Genomic DNA, 8,519 nt, shown 5'->3' with positions numbered 1-8,519 from the left:
GAACACTGCTGCGGATGACAGCAGAGCCTGCCCTTACACGGCAGGTACTGAGAGATGAACGATCTCATGCTGGGCTTCACACGGCCACAGCACTCTCATTCCCCTTGTCCCTTCTGTTTTGCAGAGAGACAGCCTGTCCTCCTGCTCGTGGTCCTTCTCAGACGCTCACTGCTGTTGTGTGCTGAGGCATGAGGGGCCAAGTAACCCAAGTAGAAACTTGTGTGTCTGGATGAAATAACACTGGTGCCTCTGAATGGCCAGAACTGTGCATATCTGTTCCTCAGCAGTTACTATACATGTCCATGGTCGCTGATTTCCTAGCCCAGTTTTATCACTTGCACCTCCTGTCTGGTAGAGGCTTATTTAGCTAGCTCTGCCAATTTTTTTAAACAGGCAACAACGCTGAATATAGCTCGCATGCACAAATGCATAGTCACAGAAAAACACTCTAATAACGGAAACTCGTGACCCCTCATGACCGGTCATAATGGCACTACTAAACCTGGGTTAACCCTTTACCTATCATCTTACAGTCTGTCCCCTCAGCCTCTTGCTCTTCTGGAAAAGATACAGCGGTCATGGCTCAGGGTCACCGTGAGTTTCACAAATTCACACTATCTCAATTTAAATGTCTTACATTTACCAAAGTCAATCATTCCACACGGATGTTTGTTTAAGATAAGTCCGTATAACCATGAGAAACAATGAAGAAAGCTCATATTCCCACCCCTTTCTCTCAGTAGTTGTGGGTAGATAATTTCGTGAATCATATTGTATGCGTCGAGCAGCATTGTTGGATTATGAAGTGTAGTTGCAACTTGAAGACAAGTTGATTGTATGCTGATGCTCTTGACAGGGTTGCTGGCAGTGCTTGAGGGTGAAGTGTAGTGCCTCAGGGTGTGGATGTTTTCCACACCTATGTGTGTTCTAAATAAAGCAGTGTCTGTGTGTTGTGGTGAAGCTTTGTAATGACATATGCCAAAGGATCAAAACACAAGAACAATATTTCACAGGCTACAAAAAAGCTCTGGCATTTTTGCAGAATAAAGAAAAGTTACCGGAAAATGTGAAAAACGAAGTAGTAGTTGATTTGTGACCCATTGTAAAGTTTGTCACTGCCATATCTAAGAGTAAAAACTAGCTAATTTTAGGCTTATGGTATCAGTTATAGCAAAGGTACCTCTGAGCGATGAACATGCTTGGCTCAGCAGTTATTCCCTGCACACCTGGAGTACTGGGGAGAGGTTCCAGAGGGGCCATTATACAGTCATGCAGAGCTTAGGACTACCAGCGGGTTGCAGGAGATCATTACAAAGGATTTCTGTCAGCTTCATCTTAGCAGTAAGGTTTACTGTTAGTTAAGCCATCAGCCACAAGTGATCACCAAAGGTAAAATATATGAACGTTGGCATGGGATGCTCCTTTACCCCTTTATTACTGTACATAATCCTTCAGATAAAGCATTGCTCCCATTCAGATCATTATTACACACTCTTCTCTTCAAGTCATCAGTGCTTCAAACCCAAACTGACAGGAGCAGCCAATGGATTTCCTCATAATGCACAAAGACACCTCAAGAGTTCAAGCTTTTTTGAAGGGTGGTTCATTATATAGCCAGGACTTGTGCTGCGTATGGGCTACTGTGGGGCAGGATGACCACATTCTCACTAGGGCAATTTCTATTGTTGTGTACTGCTGTCTCTGTCAGAGTAGAGCTAAGGCTTGTGAAGGGCCTAGGGCAGAGTACTATTTACACTGTAAGTTTTTCTCCAATCATACAATGCTTATTGTCATGCACCGACAAAACCATGTTTCATTGCCTCTAATTTTGGGAGTAATATAAACCTTTTAAGAAATCACAGCTATTAAATGGTATTTGGATGAACTTCAAGAACACGGAAATCATTGTTCACTTGTTCTCTGTAGTAAACAAGGCTAAAACATAATGGGAAAGAATAAGCTATTTAAATGTGACGAGAATGAAAGGCATCAATATTTAATAAGGATGGTATATACATTGTCAACAAACATTGCACAGTTTCTGAAGAGCCTTAAACTGTAAGTCCCTCCCAAAATGTGTATTCTGCCTATGGTCCGGTCTGTAGTCTTTTCCAGGTATGTGGCTCTACTGCCTGGTCAGATTCTAGTCTGTTTTCCTTGAATATGGTGAATAACAGGGCATTCGTAGGACTGCCTACAACAGCAACAAGACAGACATACTCATGCTCACGTGCAACCTTTGTCTCTGTCCTGATCTTGTCTCTCTGCATTTTTCCTTCATGCGAGGGGTGGTGGCCTGTACTGCTGGCTCCATGTTGCAGTAATAATACAGTGACCTCCAGTGCTTAAATCCTTTGCTTCCAGATCTACCACTGAGAAGGAAACAGTGAGCTAACAGGTTAACTGCAAGGTCATAGCACTAATGAGGTTTTAAATATTGCAGCTCACATCACAGGAGACTATAATGACCCTAAATTAAACAAGAGGGTTAAAATAAACCTCTAGGATCGATGATTATTACCAGGGCACAGTAATAAATATACATTTCTGTGTTTTCCTGTAACATCTCTCTCTCAGGATATTAAGGCAATTTACTAGTAAAACCCTGTCACCCTCTTGTGATGAAGGTAAGTAATACATAGGAATCACATCCCTGTTTTTGTGAAATCACTTCTCTCTTCTTTAATAACATATGATAATATTGTACAACGCTTTGAGTCAAAATGTCTCATTTAATGTCAGAAGAAAATGGAAGAATATGGAAAAGAGCTAGAAATTTATGAATATATCAAGGGTAAATGCCTAACAGTCACATCAGAGCACCACAGGAATCTTAATAACCATTTTGCCATTACTTCTCACACAAGTGTTTTCAAGGCAGAGAATAGTTTCCTGCCTCTTCCTTCCCCTGTATTACCAAAGCACAGAACTTTCATATTTAAATGTTACAACAGGGCAGTTTTCCTACTTGCAGAATCATTACCATTTCAGATCGTGGCAAAAAAAGAAACCTTTCCTGAATATTCCATGGACAGCCAGCAGTTTGGCTTGTACTGAATTATAAGTGGAACTGGTTAAGCAAAAGAATAATTTTTTCCCCTCCTGCTTTCCCCAGGCATGCTTCGAATGTCCCCAGGGAAGCCAAGCTTGCAGTCTGAGAAACTGTACTCTGAACTGTTGCGTACTAAACAGAGCAGCAGGTACAGTTTATTAAACACCAATGCAGTTCCCCTCCACCTGTCATTTTCCTTGGTTTGCTCCTCAAATGAGTGAAATTTGTTGTCCCCAGATGTAGTCCATATTTTCATTCTGGAACTTCAATAAAAACTCTAACATTGCAAAAAAGACGGTATGGCTGAGATCAAAACGAGCTATATACACATTCCAGCTCAAGATTAATGCCGACAGAACAGAGTGTAATGTGAGACTACACTATTGTTTTTAGAATATACAACAGAGAAGCAAGGAAAAAATATTCCTAATTGTCTTCAATCTGTTGACAGTGAGCTTTTTACGCTGCGAAATTCCACATGAACAGAAAAAGGTTATGTCAATAAGGACAAGAAATTCTACATTTTAGTGTGTAGCTGAATCATACGTCTACTGAAATTTTAATATCAGTGATAAGTCTGACTGGTTTTGTATCGTCAATAAATCAGGACCCTGTAGCTCCGTGACTCAGATATCCTTCAATAAGATTTTCTACCTTATTGGTTACGTTTTTTTGATGCAGAGCTGCCTTGTTTGTATAATAATTGATCATAACATGCAAATAATTACTGTAAATGTGATTGGTTCAAGGAAAATGCTGTATTCTACTTATGAATTTCCCCAGTAAATTGCATCTCTATTCAAATCACACCAACTTTTTGTCACACTTGCATTGCTTCAATGGGAGAGAAATGCCAAGTCTTTTCCTTTGGCTAAGAGACGAATTGCCCTCTCTGTTTTATCCCTTGTATAAACTCAGGCAAATGATGAAAAACTGCAGGAATAGCGGCTGTACAATGCTGATCCAATTGTCTGGAGTGAATAGAACTGCTAGAAGGCATAAAACTTGTGGAGTGCACTGATTTCTTTGGCACCTGAAACCATGAGAAAACAATTGTTTCAGTGACAATGCACACTTTCTGAAAGGTTGAGGTTATGACAAGGGTGGTTAAATGGTGGCTTTTGAATTGCATGTGGATTGTGAACAATTCCAGTACAGCATGTATGCCATATCTGCAGCGTATAATTGGTTGTTTGGCTGTGCTAGCACAAAGGCTGCTGGGCAATTCATATCCTCAGCTGTGGAAGAATGTGAGCTGGCATCGCTGGGCCTCTTGAGACCCAGCTATACACTGGGGCTGGCTCCTTCCTGCAGTGGGCTACAGCCCCCTGCAGAGCCATTGTCACCTGTAAACTGCTACTGGAGCTCTCTGAGGAGGGCCCTGCTAGGTGAGACAAAGCAATTGCCCAGGACAGCTGGGCATGGTAAAATTTGTATGCCTCTTTTGCCCATTTTTACCTTACAACTGCTGCTGCAGCCAGGTGGGGTGTTAGATGTTGGGCAGTGACTTTCTCTTGTACTAGCTCCTCTCTTTCTCCCATTCTTAGTCTTCTACTCCGCTCTGGTGAGAGTAGTACTGCATGCAGCTCTGAAGTCCTCAGCACAAGAAGGACATCGACCTGTTGGAACAGGTCCATCGGAGGGCCACAAAGATGATCAGAGGGCTAGAGCACCTACACTAATGAGGACAGGCTGAGAGAGTTGGGGTTGTTCAACCTGGAGAAGAGAAGGCTCCGGGGAGACCTTATAGCGGCCTTCCAGTACCTAAAGGGGACCTACGGGAAAGATGGGGAGGGACTCTTTATCAGGGACTCCTATTGCTACACTAGGACGAGGGGTAACAGTTTTAAACTGAAAGAGGGGAGATTTAGATTAGATATTAGGAAGAAATTCTTTACAATGAGGGTGGTGAGACACTGGAACAGGTTGCCCAGGGAAGTCGTGGATGCCCCATCCCTGGGAGTTCAAGACCAGGCTGGATGGGGCTTTGAGCAACCTGGTCTAGTGGGAGGTGTCCCTGCCCATGGCAGGGGGTTGTAACTAGATGATCTTTAAGGTCCCTTGTAACACGAACCAATCTATGATTTTATCCTCTTAACCAACGCTGGAAGAGCAAGTAACACTTTGCTTACAGCTCTGGCTCTGAGTTATGCTGAGTCCCCCGGGAGGTGATGGCATGTAGCTAAATGCTCAGGAATTTGTTCTCCTGCCTTCCGTTGAATGTGATCTTACCATTTTCCTGGGTTACTTTCTCAGACCTGCAAGTGCAGATATGCTCATCTCGCAATTATCATCGGTGCCAGTGGAAGGTGCTATCTTCAATAGCAACTGCAGGTGCCATGCAGCTAACAGAATAGGGAATGTGAAGCTATTGCATGTGGTATGTCTTGAATATTACTCACAAGTCTGGAAAAGACTGAGCCTGGTTACTACTAGTTACTCCAAATTTATTTCATGGAACTTAACTATATACATTTATATGCATTTACCTGCCTATACTTTGCCATTGTGTTTTGCTCAGGAACAAACAAATGCAGGTCATCTGACCCAACAATAAACCACCATCTCAACAAGTAACATTAGATACTTTTTTTCCACTGAATTATTGTGGTCAGAATCTGTAAGCCTGACTTATGCTGAGAAGGACATTGCTATTCAGGTAGTTATTGATTTCTGTAGGTTTGCACTCAGGGTAATGCAGTTCTCAGCGTGCAGGATCATAGAGAAGGTGAAAATTCTCATCAAAATTTCAGCAGCAGCAGACTTGCTAGCTCTTTAAGAAAGCTGAAACAGCAGTGGTCATGTTACAAGCTCAGGCCTTGACTTTAGAGTAATCATATAATACATTCGAAGTCCAACACCGCCTTTCTTTGCTCATCCAAAAGTTGCAATGAGCTGAGTGGCTCAGTGAGGGTACGTCAGGCAGGCTTGGCCTATATTTTAAATAGCAATAAAGAGCTTCAAAGTTCTTCAAAGAACTAGAAAAAAAGAGGTATGAACTATCCTTCCGCTTTGTGAAATAAATGAAGTCACACCTTTATTGTATTTTGCCGCTGACTCAATGCGTCAGCTGACTAATTGTGACTAAACAACTTTACAAGTAATGCAGCAATTATGCAGCAAAATCAGACTGAATTCAGCACCACCCCAAGGCTGGGAATCAAATTCCATGGCAATGTGACAGGCAGCGTAAGTTACAGGAGATGAAATGTAAGGGAAGCTGATTTGAGGCAATTTGTGCACAGAGATGGCAAAAAAGCTCTCTGTAGAAATGGGCTACTTCATTTTATTTCTTCTTAAACCTGGATTCCACTCGTTTCTCTTTCTAACTCCCATACAGATATCAATTCCTCAGAGAAAACTGACTCACTGCAATAGCTGTGTTTGGAGAGTTCAACTGAGGTGAAAAATACATCTCAAAATGTGAACCGTGTTATAATTGTGTAGCAGTTGCAAACTGAGCACATTGTATATTGTAAGGTTTTAGAGTCTGTGTAATATTAGTATCAAGGTCTATTCCTGTTATTTATAAACAGGGTATAAACCGAAATTAATTATCAGTTCTGTTCCCAGAATTTTATGAAAAATTCACATTTTGGGGTCTTTTTCTGAATAATGTAACTAATTAAATTTTGGGGGGTTTTGTGAACTATCGTATTCTGTTGAGGAGCACCCTTTATCACAATGTTTGGCAAAGGCATTTCCAGTTTAATAAAGAGACAGTGATGTAATAATTTGGCCAAGGAAAATGTGCAGGTCGTCTGAGAATCATCTTAGCACATGTGGAATAGGTCCTTTTTTTTTTCTATCAGGAAAGAAAGTAGCATATAAATATTTTACTAATGTGCTGAGGACTACATTTTATCCTCCTGCAATGTTAGCTTCTCAAGAAAATTCTCAGAATATATTAAGGCATAGAATGGTGTAGCCTGTGATTATTTGAAAATTTAAAACCTTGTTTTTTCTGTCACTCCTACCCTCATATTCCTGTGCAATGTCCATTTTCTCTTTTCAGAATCCAAAATGACAGAGACAAACCTTGTTTCCCGAATGACTGATGGGGTAATGAAAATTAATAGTAGCCCCTACAAACACCATTGATTTTTTAAAATCTCAAAGATTGACACCTTGTCTTTGTATTTGAAACAAACGTATGTCTGTTTGTTGTAATAAATGTAGGTATGCATGTATACCCTGATACCTATGAGCATTGTCTGCAGACTCTGAGGAGCTCAGGGGCATATTTCAAATTCACTTCAGCAAGGACACCAGGCTGTATTATAAGGATTTTGTAAAAAATCCATCCCTTAGAATCTTGTAAGTAATCTCTTGGATATCCTGCAGGCTTTCTTTCATAAAGCTTTCAACACAGAGTTGAGTGGGCTCTGTGTGTGTGTGTGAAGCTGCCTTGATTGAAATGCCAATATTCTCCCTCTCTCTGTGCTCTGAAATTTACTATTGCAATAAAACGGAAGCATTCCCTTGCATACCAAACTGAAGTGGCTATGAAGAACCACCACCGAAACCCCTCATTTATTTCATGGTTTTGGTTTAATTGACATCAGCGTTCAATCCTTCCTACGGGCCTATTCATTGTCTCCCTCTCCTGGAGATTCAGTCTGGATTCAGTGTACCGCAAATTCATTACTGAACTGCAGCACCTTCCCTCTCTGAAAGGAAGGGGAAAGAAAGAAGTCACACTGTAGTTAGAATTACAAGCGTCTAATCGTAGTATTTTTCTTTTATCTACTTCTTTTTTTTAAACTTCTAGGTATTTCCCACAACATCCACAGCAAGCAACCCACAACGCCTCCTCCATCTCCCAGTCCAACTCCCTGTTGAGGGAGAATATGTTAAGACAATGTTTATCTATCTCCTTGACTCCAAATAACCAGTGCCAGAGAGACAGAGTAATACAAATATTTCTGAATAATTCATGAAATGATTGATGGGCAAAAAATATTGCAAACAATGTATGTTAGGCATATTATTTAATCAGCAGCAATAAAACTGCTCATTTTGTAAAGAACATGAATAATTTATTTTAATACTAAAGGATGAGAATTCCTGTAATGCATGATTTGCAAGAACGACCCATCCAGCTCTAATCAGAGACTGGGGAGCATGTGCATGAGTAACATGCAGTGTGCAAATATGTAGGCGACAATGAGAGGAAAAATAATTTGCTCGGAATGGTGAAGGGTAACTGGTACCCACCAGTCCTTCAGCAAGAACGGGGCCCAAAAAGTGTTTGAAATTTAGCGTAGAAGAACTGGCATAGTGTAAAATAAAGAGAACAAGGATGCAGATTTGGTAAAATCCCGCCTCACTTGGGGAAATAAAACCAAATATTACCTCTAGAGAATAGGAAGAATGAAATGGGGAGGCACTTTACATGGAGCGTAACCTTCCCATTAATGTAATTTCTTGGGGAAAAGTGTTGGGGGAAGGATGTGGTAACACATTA

Source organism: Larus michahellis, chromosome 2, assembly GCF_964199755.1.
Source record: "Larus michahellis chromosome 2, bLarMic1.1, whole genome shotgun sequence".
NCBI classification, from domain to species: domain Eukaryota; kingdom Metazoa; phylum Chordata; class Aves; order Charadriiformes; family Laridae; genus Larus; species Larus michahellis.
This window is presented reverse-complemented; position numbering follows the sequence as displayed.